Genomic DNA, 18,062 nt, shown 5'->3' with positions numbered 1-18,062 from the left:
AATGTAAGATGAAGCTAAAGAAGTTCCCAGGAAGTAGAGGAGAAAACACAAATGGAAAGCATGGAGAGGAGGCCCAGTGTCTGATTAATAGGTACTCCATTAAAAATAATAAATAAATAAACAAACAAATGAACTAGAGGGGAAAACTTATCAAATAAGCAACTTAAGCAGATTTTTCAGAATTAAAATAACATGAATTTTGAGATTGAAGAACTCAGCTCAAAGAAAGAAATTGACCCACCCCAAAGCACATCACTGTGGAATGTAAGAACACTGGAGACAGAGAATTTTCTACAAGCTTCCAGAGGACAGAACAGGTCACATAACACAGGAGGCCTTGAATCTGAATGATTTCGGACTTCGCAACGGCAACTCTGGAATCTTGAGACATTATAGCAATCGATGGCTATCAAATTCTGAAGGGAAAAATATATCTAACTTAGAATTCTAAAAATTAAGTTTGAAGTTAGAATAAAGATATTCAGAAATGCAATAATTCAGGAAATTACCTCCAAGGTTCATAAGTGTTGTTGGGGAAATATCATTAAAAACAAAATCTTTGCCTTAGCAGGTTTGGCTCAAGGGATAGAGCATCAGCCTACATGGACTATAGGGTTCCAGGTTCGATTCCGGCCAGGGGCAGGTGACTGGGTTGCGGGCTTGATCTCCAGTAGGGAGCATGCAAGAGGCAGCCAATCAATGGTTCTCTCTCATCATTGATGTTTCTATCTCTCTCTCTCTCTCCCTTCCTCTCTAAAATCACTAAAATATACATTTTTAAAAAACACAAAAAACAAAATCTTCTCCCCATCTAAAAAACCTCTCCACGAAGGTAGTACTGAATAAGCATTAAACCAGAATGCAATGCACATCACAGGCAATCTACTAAGAGACTGCAAAGACAGAAAAAAGTTTACCCTTTTATGTAGCTGAGATACAGGCTGTTATTTATATGCTTTCAAGATAAACAATAATTGGTCCTCAAGCAAAAGCACTGACAGCACCACTGATCGCACATAGTTTATCTGAAATTCACTTGGTAACTGGGCCGACCCATCTATGCTTGCTAATTAGTTTATCCAAAGGAAAAACTAAATTGTCCTGTCTTTATGACAAGAACTAGTTTTGCAGACACCCACAGAAAGTAGACTCATCCCCTCCCACAGAAGCTGAGGGATAGAGATGCTCTCTCCCTTGACAATTATGTCTCAAAGAGATGGCTCTCATGTGTTTGTGAAGACATTTCTGGGTCATAAAGCTGCCAAGAGGTTTGTTTCGTTTATAAAGAGATTTTCATATATATCCTATATAATAAAGAGGTAATATGCAAATTGACCATTACTCCAACACACAAGATGACCACCCCCATGTGGTCAAAGATGGCTACCCTTGCCAAAACCGGTTTGACTCAATGGATAGAGCGTCGGCTTGGGGACTGAAGGGTCCCGTGTCTGATTCCGGTCAAGGGCATGTACCTTGGTTGCAGGCATATCCCCAGTAGGCAGCTGATCGATGACTCTCTCTCATCAATGTTTCTAACTCTCTATCTCTCTCCCTTCCTCTCTGTACAAAATCAATAAAAATATATTAAAAACAACAACAACAACAATAACAACAAAACACAAAGATGGCTACCCCTATGTGATCACAACCTGGCCACCACAAGATGGCTGGCAGGGGAGGGCAGTTGGATGGGACCAGGCCTGCAGAGGAGGGCAGTTGAGGGCAACCAGGCTGGCAAGGGAGGACAATTAAGGGTGACTGGGCCAGCAGGGGAGGGCAGTTAGGGGCAATAAGGCTGGAAGGGGAGGGCAGTTGGGGGTGGCCAGGCCTGCAGAGGAGGATAGTTAGGGGCAATTGGGCCAACAGGGGAGCAGTTAGGTGTCGATCAGGCTGGCAGGGGAATGGTTAGGGGCAATCAGGCAGGCAGGCAGGTGAGCGGTTGGGAGCCATAAGTCCTGGATTGTGAGAGGGACAGTCGGACATCCCTCGAAGAATCCCAGATTGGTGAGGGTGAAGGCTGGGCTGAGGGAAACACACACACTCACATACATACACACACACACACACACACACACACACACACCACACACATGCACAAATTCTGTGCACCAGGCTTCTAGTAATAGATGGGAAAAAAGGAGAAAGTTTCTTATTTTCAGTAGACAGGATTAGCCTTTAATTTTTTTTTTTTTCCCTTATAATGTACTCCACCAAAATGAGAGCTTAAACCAAGGAAGAGGAAGACAAGGGGCACCAAAAAGAGGAGACCCAGCATGGGAGTGTCCTAAGGAATCCTCAGGATGGTGGAAGAGAGAGCAATCAGAAAACTGCAGGAGAGTCTTTTTTAGAAAAAAGGAAATGAGTTCTATACATACCTGAATGCACTGATAGATTTAGACAACTTCAGAATAGTTTGGGGTTGGATTGATGAGAACACAAGAAATATATGCAATCAATAATGCTTAAGGCTAAGTGCATAATAAATGCAAGAAATCCTCAAAAGGTTGAATGGCTTAAAATCTGCCAAAGGCAATTACCCCAACCTGACTTGGGCCTTTATTGTTTACCAGGCCTTTGCTATGAATATTTGCTTTGCTAAAGGGCAAAATGTGTGAATAAAAAGCCTGGGTCCAGAGATTCAGAGAGCCCACTTCACTGGAAAGTGGAGCCTCCCCTGCCGGCCCCCCATGCCTCCCAAATGTTTATATCTTGTCTAGTTTATCCATTTATACCCAGCCCTTCTCCAGATTCCTGAACCCTTGAAGCTGCAGAAAGACCTTAGCACAATAACAAAGCAATTATCAACTCTAGGAAAACAAAATTTGAGCAGGAAAAGAAAATCATAGTTTTTTACATGACTCAGTTGCAAATAGCATTTTCAGTTCATGGTAATTTTAACTCTAAATGTTGATCTATATAAAATTATACAATATCTTCATGAGGATGATGGGGTGGCATCAGGAGGAGGAAGGGTGAATGGTGGGGGGGTGTTGACAAGCAGGAAGGGCAAAGACATAAATGTTCATCTTCTATAATGAGATGTCAGAAGGTAATGTTCATAACTGAAAAATCAGGGAGTAGCAATGGAAGTGTGTTATCAGGAATAAAGGGATAAATGGCAAAAACAGTTAGCTAAAAGATATAAAAGTTGAAAAAAAAAGATATAAAAGTATTTGCTTCTAGAAAAGAGAAGTCAACAGAGGAAGAGGCCTGCTAAATTCCTCACAAGTTCTATGACACTGACTCTATTAACTAGTATGTATAACTTTGGTAGAAATGAGAAGTTAAATTATAAACAAAAGAACTTTTTAAAATTTCCGATGTTGGCTAATACATTCCTGAAGACAGAAAGATGAATAATATGATTCTTATCTTTGTGGAGTTTGGAATGTAAAATAAAGTTATAATTGTCAACCGATAATCATTGGTGTCATTTCAAAATAGGGATTTTCAATTTGGGGTGCAGTGAAGACAGAAAATTTATTCAACGAAAACAGCTTAATTGTGATACACCATGACTATGAGAACTGGGTGACTGTGTTACAGAGCAATTATGAAACAGCACAGCTGTGGACCAACATGCTGGGAGGTGGTCCTGGGGCGAGGCAGACCTGGTGAGAGGAGGCTCTAGAGCCAGGCCCCACTCCAGCCTCACAGCTCTGCTTCATCCCACTCAGCTTCATTCTACTCCTCTGCTCCATGCCAATCTGCTCTGCTCTGCTCTGCTCTGCACTGTGCTAGTTTGCTCTACCAATAAGGACTCCAAATGTTCAGTTTGATTGGTTCAAAAAGGTACTTGTCCTGATTGATCAGAATGGAGCCTCTCTGATTTGTTGGTGAGATGCTAATAGGGATATAGCTGCACAACTTTGTTTAGACAGGGAAAGCCTTAGTCCTATTGGTAGAAATCAAATACCAGTAACTTCTTTATAAGTGCTGAGAGCTAATTCCAGTATGTCAGCAGGGCTGAATCATCTGGAATCACTGAGGGCATTTCCCCAAACCTGAAAAGAATGCATAAATGATTGCTTGCTGGCCAAACACCTGAACAGCTGTAGGCAGTTCCTCTAATCCAACAATGCCTCTGTATACTAAATCTTGCCTTTGATGCATGTCTACTTTGCCTTAGGACAATTTAAATGCTAATAAAAAGCAAGGGGTCCAGAGAGACAAGAGAACTTGGTTTCTTTAGCTAAGCTTTCTCTGGCTCCCCACAATGCCTTCCAAAATTATGTTTTATCTCTGGACTCTTTAATCATTTTCAGCAGCCCCTTCTCCAGATTCCTGAACCTTCTAGATGCTGGATTAAGACCTCTGACAATAAGGGCTCACTCAGAGGCAGGAACACATTGTAGGCAGACAGCTTAGTGCAGGCTTCTCCATGAAGTGTGGCTTGCATGCCAGGCCCTCTATATAGAAATGGCTGCTAGGCTCTGTTTTTTAATTTTAGCTCAGTTAACCACCAAGAGTCTTTCTTAGTAGGTATTTTCTTTCTGAAGGTCCAAAGAATGAAAATAATTTCTCACAAAGGTCTGATCAGAAAAAAATTTTCAACTTTCTACATTTTCCACTCTTCCTATCATAATTCCACATGTTTCTATCTCATTTACAAAAGGAAATATCTTTAGAATATTCCAGATGACTACAACAGCATTCACAAAAATTACCAGAAACATAGGGGGTAAAATCAATACTAGGAGTAGCTGGATTCTTTATACAAGTAAGCTAGAAAAAAAGAGACCAAGGAACCCAACAGGCAATGACTTGAGAGAGTGTTAGGAAATGCTTCCTCCTCACTCGGTCCCTTGAGGTTCTGTGTAAAAGCCAGGATTTCACATTTTGATTTTATAGCAATCAACAAGCGTTAGTCATTCATTAAACATAATTAAATACCATTTCACTGGCTTTGTAATGATTAGGAAAAAATTGCAAGGATTAGAAAAAAATGAAAACTATGCACAGAGATTCAGAACCTACTGGGAGTATAAATATCTACAACCACTCTGGCTGCATGCTTCAAGAGCTCACTTAAAAAGATGTGTCTGGGAGAATCCAAGATGGCTGCCCGGGTAGGCACCTAGCCGCAGCCGCACGCAACAATTTCAATAAAATACAACTAAAATATAAAATGGACATTACCCAGAACTACAGGAAAGTCGACTGACTGGAAATTCTACAACTAGAAGCAAGGAGAAAACCAGAAGGAAGCGCGGAGGAGCTGTAAAAGCCCAAGGTACGGAGACACGCGGCGCGCGCGGAGAGGACAGAGCTGGAGAGGAGGGAGGCCGAGTGCCTGGCTGGCGTTCCCTAACGGGAAGGAGATAAACACTCCGACTGTGCTGGGCCCCCGACTGCTCTGAACCCCCGTTCTAGGCCAGACCCCGGGGACCCAGGCTCATCCAGAGGGAGCTGGGCTGTAAGGCGGTACCCGGGGAAGCAGCGAAAGGAGGTCCCAGAGGCGCGCACACAGCGCGCAGAGAAGGGACGGCCGGCTGTGCCGTAGGACTGCCCTGGCGGGAAGGAGACAGGGGCTCCAGACTGCTCTGAACGCCACCTCCAACTCCACTTCCAACTGAACTGAACCCCAGTTTCGGGCCCATTGCGGGAGAGCATAGACAGTTTGGCAGCAGGCGAAAATCGAGGGCACCTTTCTCTCGGAGGTGCTTGCAACAAGTACTGAAGGACCCTGAGTCTCAGGAGTCGCCTAGGGCGGGGCTGACGGAAGCCGAGGCTGTAGGCTCCACCCTGAAACCCCGCCCCATCAGAAAAGCTGCCTGGAAGATGCCTAAACCAAACAGATCACAAACGAAAGAAATGGAGGACAAAAAGTGACTGGATATAGAGTTCAAAACCACACTTATAAAGTTTTTCAAGAGTATCCTAGAAAAGGCCGATAAAATAAATGAGACCTATGAGGATATGAAAAGGGATCAACAAGAAATAAAGAATACATTGTCTGAAATAAAAAATATTATACAGAGTCCTAAAAACAGAATAGAAGATCGCAAGAATCAAGTCAAAGATTTGGAACATAAAGAGCCAGAAGACACTCCTCTGCAGAAGCTAGAAGGCAAGAGAATCCAGAAAATTGAAGATAATGTAAGAAACCTCTGGGACAACTTCAAATGATCCAACATTAGAATCATGGGGGTCCCAGAAGATGAGAGAGAGCAAGATATCGAAAACATACTGAAAGAAATAGTGACAGAAAACTTCCCCCACCTGGGGAAAGAATTGGACTTACGAGTCCAGGAAGCACACAGAACTCCAAATAAGAGGAATCCAAAGAGGACCACACCAAGACAAATCATAATTAAGATTCCAAGAGCAAAGGACAAAGAGAGAATATTAAAAGCAGCAAGAGCTAAGCAGGTGGTTACCTATAAAGGAGCACCTATACGATTGTCAGCTGATTTCTCAACAGAAACCATGCAGGCCAGACGGGAATGGCAAGAAATATTCAAGGTGATGAATAGCAAGAACCTACAGCCAAAAATACTCTACCCAGCAAAGCTATCACTCAGAATCGAAGGTCAGATAAAGAGCTTCACTAATAAAAAAAAGCTAAAGGAGTTCATCACCACCAAACCAGAATTATATGAATTGCTGAAGGGGGTTCTTTCAGAAGAGAAAGTAAATAAAGATAAAAATTATGAACAACAAATACGTAACTATCAACAAGTGAATCTAAAAACCAAGGAAATTAAAAAAAAAATCTGATGAACAATATTAACTGTTGAATATAATAGATTCAGAGGTATGGAAGGGGAGTGAACTAATGATTCTTGGGGAAAAGGGGAGAGGGGAATGTGGGAAGAGACTGAACATAAACTGTGCACCTATGGATGAGGACAATGGGGGGTGGGGAAAGGGTAGAGGGTGGGGTGGGAAGGGGGGGGAAAGGAACACTTGTAATAATATGAACAATAAAAATTTATTTAAAAAAAAAAAAAAAAAAGATGTGTCCATCCTTTGTGAATGTCCTACCCCTAGCAACCTATCTAGCTGCAAGAATGTTCTACACGCCACATAATGGATGTTCTGCCAAATGGTGTTGCATAATGTATTGTTATATGGGGCAGGGGGAAGTCACTGGTTCAAAAATTATAATTATACTAGTGGCCCAGTGCATGAAATTTATGTACAGGGGGGGCGGGGCAAGTGGTGTCCCTCAACCATGCTGCATCCTCTCCAATCTGGGGCCCCTCAGGGAATATTCGACTGCCAGTTGGACATCCCTCTCACAATCTGGGACTACTGGCTCCCAACTACTCACCTGCCTGCCTGTCTGATCGCCCCTACCCACTCTGCCAGCCTGCCTGATCAACCCCAAATGCCCCCCCCTCTCCAGCTTGATCACCCCTAACTGCCTACCCCTGCTGGACTAATTGCCCCTAACTGCCCCTCCCCACTGGCCTGTTCACCCCCAACTGCCCCCCCCCCCATCGGCCTGCTCACCCAACTGCCCTCCTCTGCCAGCCTGATCACCCTAACCACCTCTGCCTCGGCCCCACCACCGTGGCTTTGTCTGGAAGGATGTCTGAAAGTCCTGGTCTAATTAGCATATTACCCTTTTATTAGTGTAGATTTGGGTAAGTAAAAAAGATATGTAAACATAATTTGAAAGCAGTAGAATTATTAATATTTTTATTTTCTTTATGCTTGTCTATATCTACTATAAAATTTTTATTTCCTGTGGATATAATATATAGAGGACACTACTGCTTTGGCCAAAAAAAATTTAAGTATTAAAAACTACTTTAAAGTTTATGATCATAAAAAAGGAAGAAGGAGAAGTAACTGTTCTAAATGCCGCTGCATGAGGCCTGGCTGCATTATAACCAACTGCCTTCTGCTGGAGTTGGGCTGCATTGGATTTCTTTTCCTTGTTCTCTATAACTCTTTCTCCACTTTGTATCATCTGGCCAAAGACTAAACCAAAGGTTGACTTATAGTATTCCAGAACCTCCACCACCCAACGCATTAAGACTTGTGCGGACAAACTCAAATTTTCACCATCTGGAATGGTTAAGACCATCTTTTAGTGTTGGTACAGTAGGGTTAAATAGGGCCTCCTTGCCATCTTGGACCATTGCCAAGAAAGCGGAGATTGGATTTGGGTTTGGAACCACGGGGACGACACTCCACTCTCGTGCACAAGTCTTTACTTTTCCCAGATATGACTTCAATCAATCTGGAGACCTGGCTGCATTTAACACAAATGAGGGTTTCTAACTCTCTCCTAACCCTTGAGCCTCCCCGTCCCTACTACCCCAAGGCTCACTCCCCCCTTTCAGTCTCAAGATAATTCTCCCCGTCAGAATAATCAGAAGCAAAAGCAGAGTCTTCAGAATGATTTTTTAGATTGCTTTAAATGTAGCATTTCCAATCCTGGTTTGTCTCATTTAGTTTATTCAAAAGAATGAACTGAGTAGGAACTCTGACATAACCTCCAACTATTGTTGCTTCCATGGTATGCCATTAACTATTTGGTGTGTGTGTTGGAGGGGGAGGGGGTTCAGATATCATTCATTTTTAAATTTTCTGGCATTTTCCATTGTTGTCCCAGTCAAGCAATTTATAACTGACATAAAACCAGTTATAAATCTATAACACACAGAACAGACCGATAGTTGCCAGAGGAGAGGGGATTGGAGAACTGGGTGAAAAAAAGTGATGGGATTGAGAAGTACAGATTGGCCATTACAAAACTCCACAGACTGTAAAGAACAGGATGTAAGGAACAGCACAGGGAATATAGCCAATAATATTGTAATAACTATGAATGGTGCCAGGTGGGTACTGGAAATATCAGGGGAAATTTTTGTGATGTATATGGTTGTGTAACCACTATTCTGTATACGTGAAACTCATGCAAAATAATATTGAATATAAAATGTAATTAAAAATAAAATGTAAAGTTCTTTAAAAAAAAAAAAAGAAGGAAGGAAGGAAGGAAGGAAGGAAGGAAGGAAGGAAGGAAGGAAGGAAGAAAGAAAGAAAGAAAGAAAGAAAGAAAGAAAGAAAGAAAGAAAGAAAGAAAGAAAGAAAGAAAGAAAGAAATAAAGAAAGAAGAAAAGAAAGAAGAAAAGAAAGAAGAAAAGAAAGAAAGAAAAGAAGGAAGGAAGAAAAGAAGGAAGAAAGAAAGAAAGCCAGTTCCTGTTCTCTAGTTCAGTCCTGGCATAAAATCACAGTCAAAGGAATAAGAGTTCATTTGAAGATGAAAACAATTAAACTCTTTATGTGCCTCTCAAGAAAATCCCACAGGACGAGTACACAGCATTTCTGAAAACACAGTAGAGAAAAGGCGTTGGGAGAGTTAGAATTTTAATGTGTGATGCACTGACAGTAAGTCACACCATGGCCTTTGAGGGAAAGAACATTGTGCTCGGAGCAGCAGGCCTGGAAGCTGACCCTGGCTGCCAGTACTCAAAGCAAAAGGCAAGTTCCAGCTGAGGGGAGGCCACTGAGGGGCTGCCAGATGCTGGCGACTCACAGGGCTACATGAACGGTGGTGCTTGAAGATGTGTCTTGCAAACCCAACATCGGAGACCATGACCCTGCAAAGCACATTAAGGAATGATGGGCCCTACAAAACGATTGTTTGAAAGGTTACTACCGTGTTTCCCCGAAAATAAGATATCCTCCGAAAATAAGACCTAGCTCATGGAAAAATAAGACATCCCCTGAAAATAAAACCTAGCGCATCTTTGGGAGCAAAAATTAATATAAGACACAGTCTTATTTTCGGGGAAACAGGGTACCGCTTTGACCCTTTTTCACACTTTTGTGTTTGTTTTTTTTTAAATCTTGAATTACAATGCAAATTTTCAGAAACCCGTCAAAAGCAAGGTCCATTCATAATGTCACTGGAAATAACCTCAGCATGATGTCAGCACAAGCAAGTCCTGTTATCGTCAGGAACAGCAGGGAGAACCGAAGAGGAAATAAGCTTCCTTTACACATGCTTCTTTGTTTTTACTGTCCCCACTGAGCCAAATAAAGAGCTGAAGGTCTAGAATGTGAGTTGAAAGTTCAGCACTCAAGACAGATTTGGGAAACAGCTGTGTTCCTCGTCTACTAATGTAGGACCAGTCCCCTACAAGGCACCTTTTGCCTGGATTTCAGGAACACGAGACGTGGGTTTATGTATATTCGTGAAGATCAAGTTCCTTTCTCCGGCTGCAGGGCTGTGGGAGCCCGGCCTCCCAGCCCACTTTGGTCACCACTGCGGAGGTTCTGGAACCGCAGGGCGCCTGAAGGCTTCCAGCCCTGCGGCCCACAGTATCCCAAGCAGAAGCAAGAACACCTGTTCCTCCTTCTTGGAGACTTTAAAGATTCATGTGCTAAAAAACATGTTCCATCTTACCATTCGTGGCACCCCTAAACAGGGCCAGGACAGACAAACACAAAGGACAAATGCTCTGTGCTCCTAGGCCAAGCTTGTCTGGTTGACATGTCTCCCCTCAGACAAACCTTCTCCCTCGGGGCTCCGGGCAGGCACCCCACCGCCCAGGTGTCAGGCCCCTGATGGACTCAGCTGTGGTCGAGACACCCCACCCTAACCCTCAGCTAAAGCTGAGACACCCCACCCTAACCCTCCCTTCTCCCAGCTGGACAGCCTCACACAAGCTAAACCCACGGCCATGAGCACCCATAGACCCCGAGGAAAGAAGGGAGCGTGGGGTCAGAGGGCCAGCTTCCTGGGCTGCAGCAGACAAGGAAGTGTTGCTCCCAGAGAAGACTGACATCAGTACAGAATGTCTTAAAAACAAGGCAAGGGTGTTTTTGGCAAAGGCAATCAGATTAGAACAAAATGCCAGCCTCCCTGCTCTGTACCAATTCCCAGAGCAGCCTCAGCGAAGCGGGGAGATGTCCAAATCCTTTCGCTCTTGCAGTAGGTTCGCCAGCCGCATTCTGGTTGTCAGGTGCTTTCCGCCAGAGTGACTCTGAGCAGCCAGAGCCAGGAAACCCAAAGGGTCTGTTCGGGGGGCCAGGCCCGCGCCACCCACCTTACCACCCTGGAGCCGGATGCCTTGCACTTGCAAAGCCCATCTTCAGACCATGCAAACACCCATCCCAAGCCTCTCACAACCACTTGCAGTCTTAGAAGTAAGCCCTCCCCACCAATACCCAGGCCACCAATCTGGGGGCCACGCTCTGCTCTTACTTACCGTGACCCTGTGTACCCCCCTATCGCATGCTTACTGCCTCCCACATGGCCACACCGTCTATTCCCACAACTGCTGTACTGTTACAGTTCCTTTCTCCTGTCATTACTATTTGAGTTTTCCTGGGGGACGCTCAACCGGCGTTCTCCTTTACCAGGGCTTGCTTTCATGTTACTCATTCAGAGTTGCAGCCTTTCTTCCTTCCCTCTGTGTCAGACATTTATGAGGCAGAAATAAAACAAAAAATGGGGGGGGGGGGAAGAAATTCAATATGTTATCATGCTTCTAATTCTACTTGTGCACTGTTAGGGGATTTTTTTTTTTTTCTGCAATGTGTCATTTTTACAAGTCAATATTTTTTACAAGTCCATTATTTATGCAAATGTTAACTGCATCCTTCCCAGGAATACAATAGTCTTGCCTTGTTCAAAGCTGTCGGTAGCCAAATATCTGACTGTATATGTACTGTGGAAGCAACATGGGCATTCGAAATAGCAAAGCTTCATAACAGAGGCAAATTATAAAACCTGTAGTCTTAGTTTGGGGTTCACCAAAAGTCGACACTGAGGCTCAGGTGGTAATTTCAAGAAGCAGCTGAAACCGCTTTGGCTCAGTGGATAGACTCTATCCGATAGAGCACATGTGTCAAACACAAGGTCCGTGGGCCAAATCCAGCCCGCCAGGCCTTGCAATGTGGCCCGCACCGCGCTGTCATCACTGCACTCCGCTGTCAGTTTATGACATTGTCAGTTTATGACTGTTCAGTAAACCATTAGGCCCGCGATTTAGGCTGGATTTTAGATTTTGGCCCCTTCTCTGATTGAGTTCGACACCCCTACGATAGAGCGTCAGCCTGCGGACTGAGGGGTCCCGGGCTCGATTCTGGTCAAGGGCATGTACCTTGGTTGCGGGCACATCCCCAGTAGGGTGTGTGCAAGGGGCAGCTGATTGATGATTCTCTCTCATTGATGTTTCTAACTCTCTATCCTTCTCTCTTCCTCTCTGTGAAAAATCAATGAAATATATATTTAAATAATTTTTTTCAAGAAGCATAATGAGGAAGTGGGAACCATGAGACAGAGAAGGGAGAAAAGCCAAGAAAAGTTGGGTAGTTACCACGTGGGCTACTGAGGCCACATCCAGTGGGGGGCCTTTTGGGACAGCTCAGGTCATCCAAACACAAGATGGGGCAACTGATCTGACCACCAACTCACATCTTCTGGTAATGAGGATTGCCCCAGGGGCCCTGACTCCCCACATTTTGGGGGTGCTCCTCTTAAAGTGAAGACAAGCTGACATGGTGCCAGAGAAAGACCTTAGGCAGACAAGAGAGGTGCAGGCCTTGAATGAGATGGGAAGGTGTGAGTATTCTGAAAACCTGTACAGATGAGCTCAGGTGGACGTAGGATGAAGCATCCACAGTATCTGCCATGAATGACTCTATTGGAAGGTATGCAAAACCACCTGTGTAAATAGATTCATATTTTCCTGATTTGGGAGCAATATATGTTACATAGTGTCTTAGTCAGCTTGAGCTACTATAATAAAACACCACAGACTGGGTGGCTTACATGACAGAAATTTATTTGTCATAGTCCTGGAGGCTAGGAAGTCCAAGATCAAAATGCTTGCCAATCCAGTTCCTGGTGAGAGCTGTCTTCCTGGTTTGTTTTCTTGCTGTGTCCTAACTTGCCTAGGGAGGGATCATCAATCTCTCGTCTCTTCCTCTCTGGTCACTAATCCCACTCGTGAGCGCGCCATCACTGTGACCTAATCACCTCCCAAAGGCCCCACTTCCACTTACCATCACATCGGGGATTGGGGCTTGAACATATGAACACATTCAGTCTATAGCACATAAAGAGGCCGACCCTTCACACCTTTATTCATAAATGCAATGCTATTCCAATAACAAAATCCTAACCATGAGTTTCTTGGAATTCATCACAATTATTACATTAATCTGGAAGGTGAAGTGAGTAATATGGATAAAAAGGGACCACATACGAAACCTGACAAGTTCAGGGGAGTCCTGGGGGGGGGGGGGTCTTATAAGCTCAGAGACCAAAAGTAACCACCTAGGATGGTCTGAACAATCATGGTGGGTAGTCATATCCTAGGGCTGTAGCTTCCTGGACAAAGGTGGATCTTAACCTTAAGTGAACCCGTCTGTTGTCTTCTCACACTAAGGGAGCATACCTTGGAGATGTCAGAGGAACCTTCTCCAGACCCATCGAGGCACAGCTGCCTGCGCGCCAGAGCAGGAGATCACGGAACCGCTCCTTGTTACCTTGCTCCCTGTGTGCCATCTACTTGTGCTGTACATGTTCATTAACTGTACCCACCACAGTGAAAGAAGATTTCTCTACTTGGCCTTTTTACCCAGCGCCAGAGATTTCCCACTTTGCTCTGTCCTGCTTCCTTAATCTACCACTAATGGATTTTGTGTAACCCTCCTTCCCTCTTCTCCTTTTATTCTAATGCAGCGATTTTCAATCAGTGGGCTGCAAAACATTTTAAAACATGTAATACCTGACTATTTAGCCAGGGGATTAATAAAGCATGAGAGGAAAAGCCTCTCCCCCGTAGCACCCTTTCCTAGGCTTTCACTTGCTCTGATTTGCCTGAGGCAGAATCAATGTGAAAGGAAGGTAACTGTACACACCAAGTGGGGGCCGAGGGTGGCAGCTGACTTCACCGGAGTGATATGACGATTTATAGGAAATATATATTTTGTCATTCAGACGACCAAACTAGTTTCTCATATATATTAGGCCTTCATCCATGGTTCCTGGCTCACAGCTCCCACAACTCTTGGGATTTCCTTTGTGATAGGGCAATGGGAGCATCTTTCATCATAGTACTTGGTCTCTTCTCCTCAAATCATTTCAGAGCCATAAAAGTGAAATGGGTGTTTCCTTATTCATTGCAAGCTCCTTTCCACCACAACTGGGTTTATATTAGTGAGATGGCTTTTGGAAAGCACCTAAGGATGGGAGCTGGTTGCCAAGGAAACCAACTATGAATAGAGATTTGGAACTTTCAGTTCCACCCCCTGCTTTCCAGGGAGGGGGCTGAAGGCTGGTTCAGAGAGCTCCTGGGTTGCTGAACGCATGGAGGTTTGGAGAGAGTGGCGTGTCTGAAGAGGGCATGGGAGCTCCACATCCTCTCCCCACGCCTGGTATCTCTTCTCCTCAAATCATTTCAGAGCCATAAAAGTGAAATGGATGTTTCCTTATTCATTGCAAGCTCCTTTCCACATCCTCTCCCCACGCTAGGCATCTCTTCCGTCTGCGTGTTCCTGAGTTATTTCTTCTTAAATAAGCCATTGATCCAGTAAGTATCATGTTCCTATGAGTTGTGTGAGTCACTCTTGTGAGACTGAACCCTTAACCTGGGGGATCTGATGTGGGAATTGAGTTGAATTATAGGTACCCACCACCCATCAGAGCATGACTCAATGGTGGCGGAAACCACACACACCCATGTTGGGACTGGGTGTTAGAATCATTTTGGTCGATGGCAAGAAAGATTACTGATGCTGCAGGAACTGCCCTCTAAATACAGGAAAGCTCCAGTTTCCAGAACAATGGGACAAGTCAGAAGCCAAACCTGGGGGGGGAGGGGGAGAGGGAGAGAGACGAAGGAATGCTAACAAAATCGAACAGTTTGTTCCATAAAACCTGTGATGCAGAAGAAAGCAAGTGAAGGACCCCAGTGTGGCAAAGGTGCTAGATGACCTCACACATAGCTAGAGACAGAGAAAAGGAAAAATACTGTGGGAGCTAAGGGGGAAATAGGAACAAGAGTAAAACGAGTGGCTGGGGGAGACAGCCACACTTAGGACAGATTCAACTGATTTTCCTGGGCACTTACCATCTGCAAAGCCCAAGCCCAGAGGCTCTCCTCCCAACATTTACAACCTGGTTAATGACTGGGAGATAAATAATGGGGCTGACCAAAACAGGACTGGATGGTACAAGCCAGTTGCTACCAGAGCAGGAATAAGATGGTTAGGTTTGATTGGACAATGAAAAAGATTTCAGAGGGGGACCCATCTGAACTAGAACCTCACAGAGAAGAGGTAGAGTGAGGAAATTCAGGGCTGAGGAAACAGCAGGAGTGGAGTTTCAATACTGCAGTTAAAGAAGGGACAAGTAGCTGGGCAGACCTTAATCCCAGACCTTGGAGTCTAGCCATCAAGGAAACCCTAAAAAGTGACAGCCTGGCCAGCATGGCTCAGTGGTTGAGCGTCTCACCTATGAACCGGAATCATGGTCCGATTCCTGGTCAGGGCACATGCCCAGGTTGCAACTTCCATCTCCAGTGGGGGGAGTGCCAGGAGGAAGCCGATAAGTAATTCTCAACATTGATGTTTCTATCTGTCCCTCCATCCCTCTCTTTTCCTCTCTAAAATCAATAAAAGTTTTGTGTGTTTTTTAAAGAGTGCACAGGCATGAGCTACCCTGTACTGGGTATTGACTCCAGTGCATTGACTTCTCTTTCAATTCAGGAGCACACATCTTTAGAGAAAATGTTCCTCACTGCTAAGAGGAGACCGCAAAAACAAGCTGGCTCTTCTTCCTCTGTCTGTAGGGATTTCTGCTGCTCTGCTACCTCAAACTGCTGCAGCCATCAGACTCCAGCCTGGGAGGGCAGAGTAGAGAGAGGGAAGGAATTGGGTCTATAAGGACATGAATATCCCTGAAGAGATCCCTCATTGTTAGAGTTCAAAGTACCCTCCCCTTTGCCTACACTCTCCTCCAACTACTGCCCAATACTCTGCTCCCCTCAGGATAAAACTCAGAAGCGTTGTCTTTATCCCCTCACCTTCCACTCCCTCTTTAATTTATTTCTGTCCCCATCACTCTACTGAAGCTACTCCCATCAGGTCCCCATAAAGACCTCCATGCCACCAAATCCAGTGGGCTCTTACCTGTCTATTCTGTCTCTCCCCAGTTGACTCCTGCTTTCTTGAAACACTTTCTTCTCAGCTTCTGGGGCCCTCTTGGTTTCCCTCCTACCTCACTTGGCTGTCACGTCTCAGTCTGTCACTTCTCAGCTGTTCTTCCTCCATTTCCAAGTGTGGCTCAGCAGCACCTAGGAACCTGTTAGAAATGGAGATTTTCGGACCCCATCCCAAACCTACTGAGTCAGACTCTCTGGGGTGGGGCCCAGCAATCTGTGTTCTATCCAGTCCTTCAGGTGACACCACTGAGATTGCAAACTGCTGATCTAAACCGTTACCGTTCCTCATGATTCGGTCCTGATTCCAATTCTTTTGTCTGACTACATTTTCTTCTCTGTTGTTATCATCCAAGCCCATGACTTTGAAAACCATATATATACTGACAACTTCTGAAGGCACATCTTCAGCACCAATCTTCCCTCCCTAAACCCTCCTCGTTGAGTTCCAGAATCCCCAGTTTCACCCATTGGGGGTGTTAGACAGACATCTCAAACTCAATGTAACCAAAAGGGAAGGAACTTCTCTAAAATGTGATCCCTCTAAAACTTGTCTTCCTCTATTTTTGACCATTTTGGAATCCACCACCACCATCCCCCACCTACCCACCACCACCCCAGTTGAAGCCACGATTTTCTCTCCCAGGACCACTGCAAAAGCCACCTACAAGTTCCTGCTTCCATTTGTGCCACATACAGCAATGAAAGTGGTCTTTTAGACAGACCAGTCCCTCCCTCCCCTGCTTAAAGCATCAAGAGCTTCCTATCACATTTAATTAAAATCTAAACACCTTGTCATAGCTGTTAGGACCTCATGACTTGGCCACTTTTATATGGTTTCCTACATTCCCTCTGATGTCTGAGGTCAGAACTGAGGTATTTAATTCACCCTTGATGCTCAATAAACTATTTGTTGAATGAAATAGTTCTCCTTTTGTGAGTAAGATAAATTTAGAGTTTGACTTCTTTAGTGTCTTCATATTTGCTGAGGAGGATCTAAGTAACATTGACAAATAACTGTGAGCCAGGATGCAGGAGATGTGAAGGGAGTATTCCAAAGAATGGCTCAATGTGAAACATAGCACAGAGGGGTCCATAAGGCCACCAGACAAGCCCCAGAGGACAAACCCTCAACCATATTCTGAAAGTCCAGAAAATGGCCTTCCTTGTTTATCCTGGGATATGGTGGTGTGGTACCAGGAGAGGAGATTGTAAATGGGCTTGGAATGAGGAATGCTGTATGGCCATTTGCAAAAGCTTTCTTCTGGGGGTGGATTCTAAAATGGTCAAAAATATGCCGGGACCGGTTTGGCTCAATGGATAGAGTGTCGGCTTGGGGACTGAAGGGCCCCGGGTTCGATTCCGGTCAAGGGCATGTACCTTGGTTGCGGGCATATCCCCAGTAGGGGGTGTGCAAGAGGCAGCTGATCAATGACTCTCTCATTGATGTTTCTAACTCTCTATCTCTCTCCCTTCCTCTCTGTACAAAAATCAATAAAATATATTTTTAAAAAAATAGAGGAAGACCAAGTTTTAGAGGAATCACATTTTAGAGAGGTTCCTTCCTTTTTGGTTATGTTGAGTTTGAGATGTCTGTGTAACTCCCTGGTGTTGTCCATAAGGTCAATGAAAGGCCCTAAGAATCTGCAGGCCAGACCGCTAAACCCTATTATGGCAGGGTTTGTTTGTATGTTAATCACAAATTCTCTGGTACTCCTCCCACTGAAAGAGATGTGACTATATCTCCTACCTTTAATTCTGGGTGGACATATGACTACTTTGGTCAATAGTATAGAATGGAAGTGAGATTATGTGATTTCTCAGACTAGGTGGGAAGTGGCCGTGTAGCTTCCATCTTGTCTGCTGAAACACGCCCTTGGAGTCCTAAGAAGCCATGGAAGAAATCCCTCAAACCTGAGACAG

The sequence above is a fragment of the Pipistrellus hanaki genome (genome assembly GCF_964339955.1).
Source record: "Pipistrellus hanaki genome assembly, chromosome: 6".
Classification (NCBI taxonomy): domain Eukaryota; kingdom Metazoa; phylum Chordata; class Mammalia; order Chiroptera; family Vespertilionidae; genus Pipistrellus; species Pipistrellus hanaki.
Note: the sequence above shows the minus strand (reverse complement) of the source record.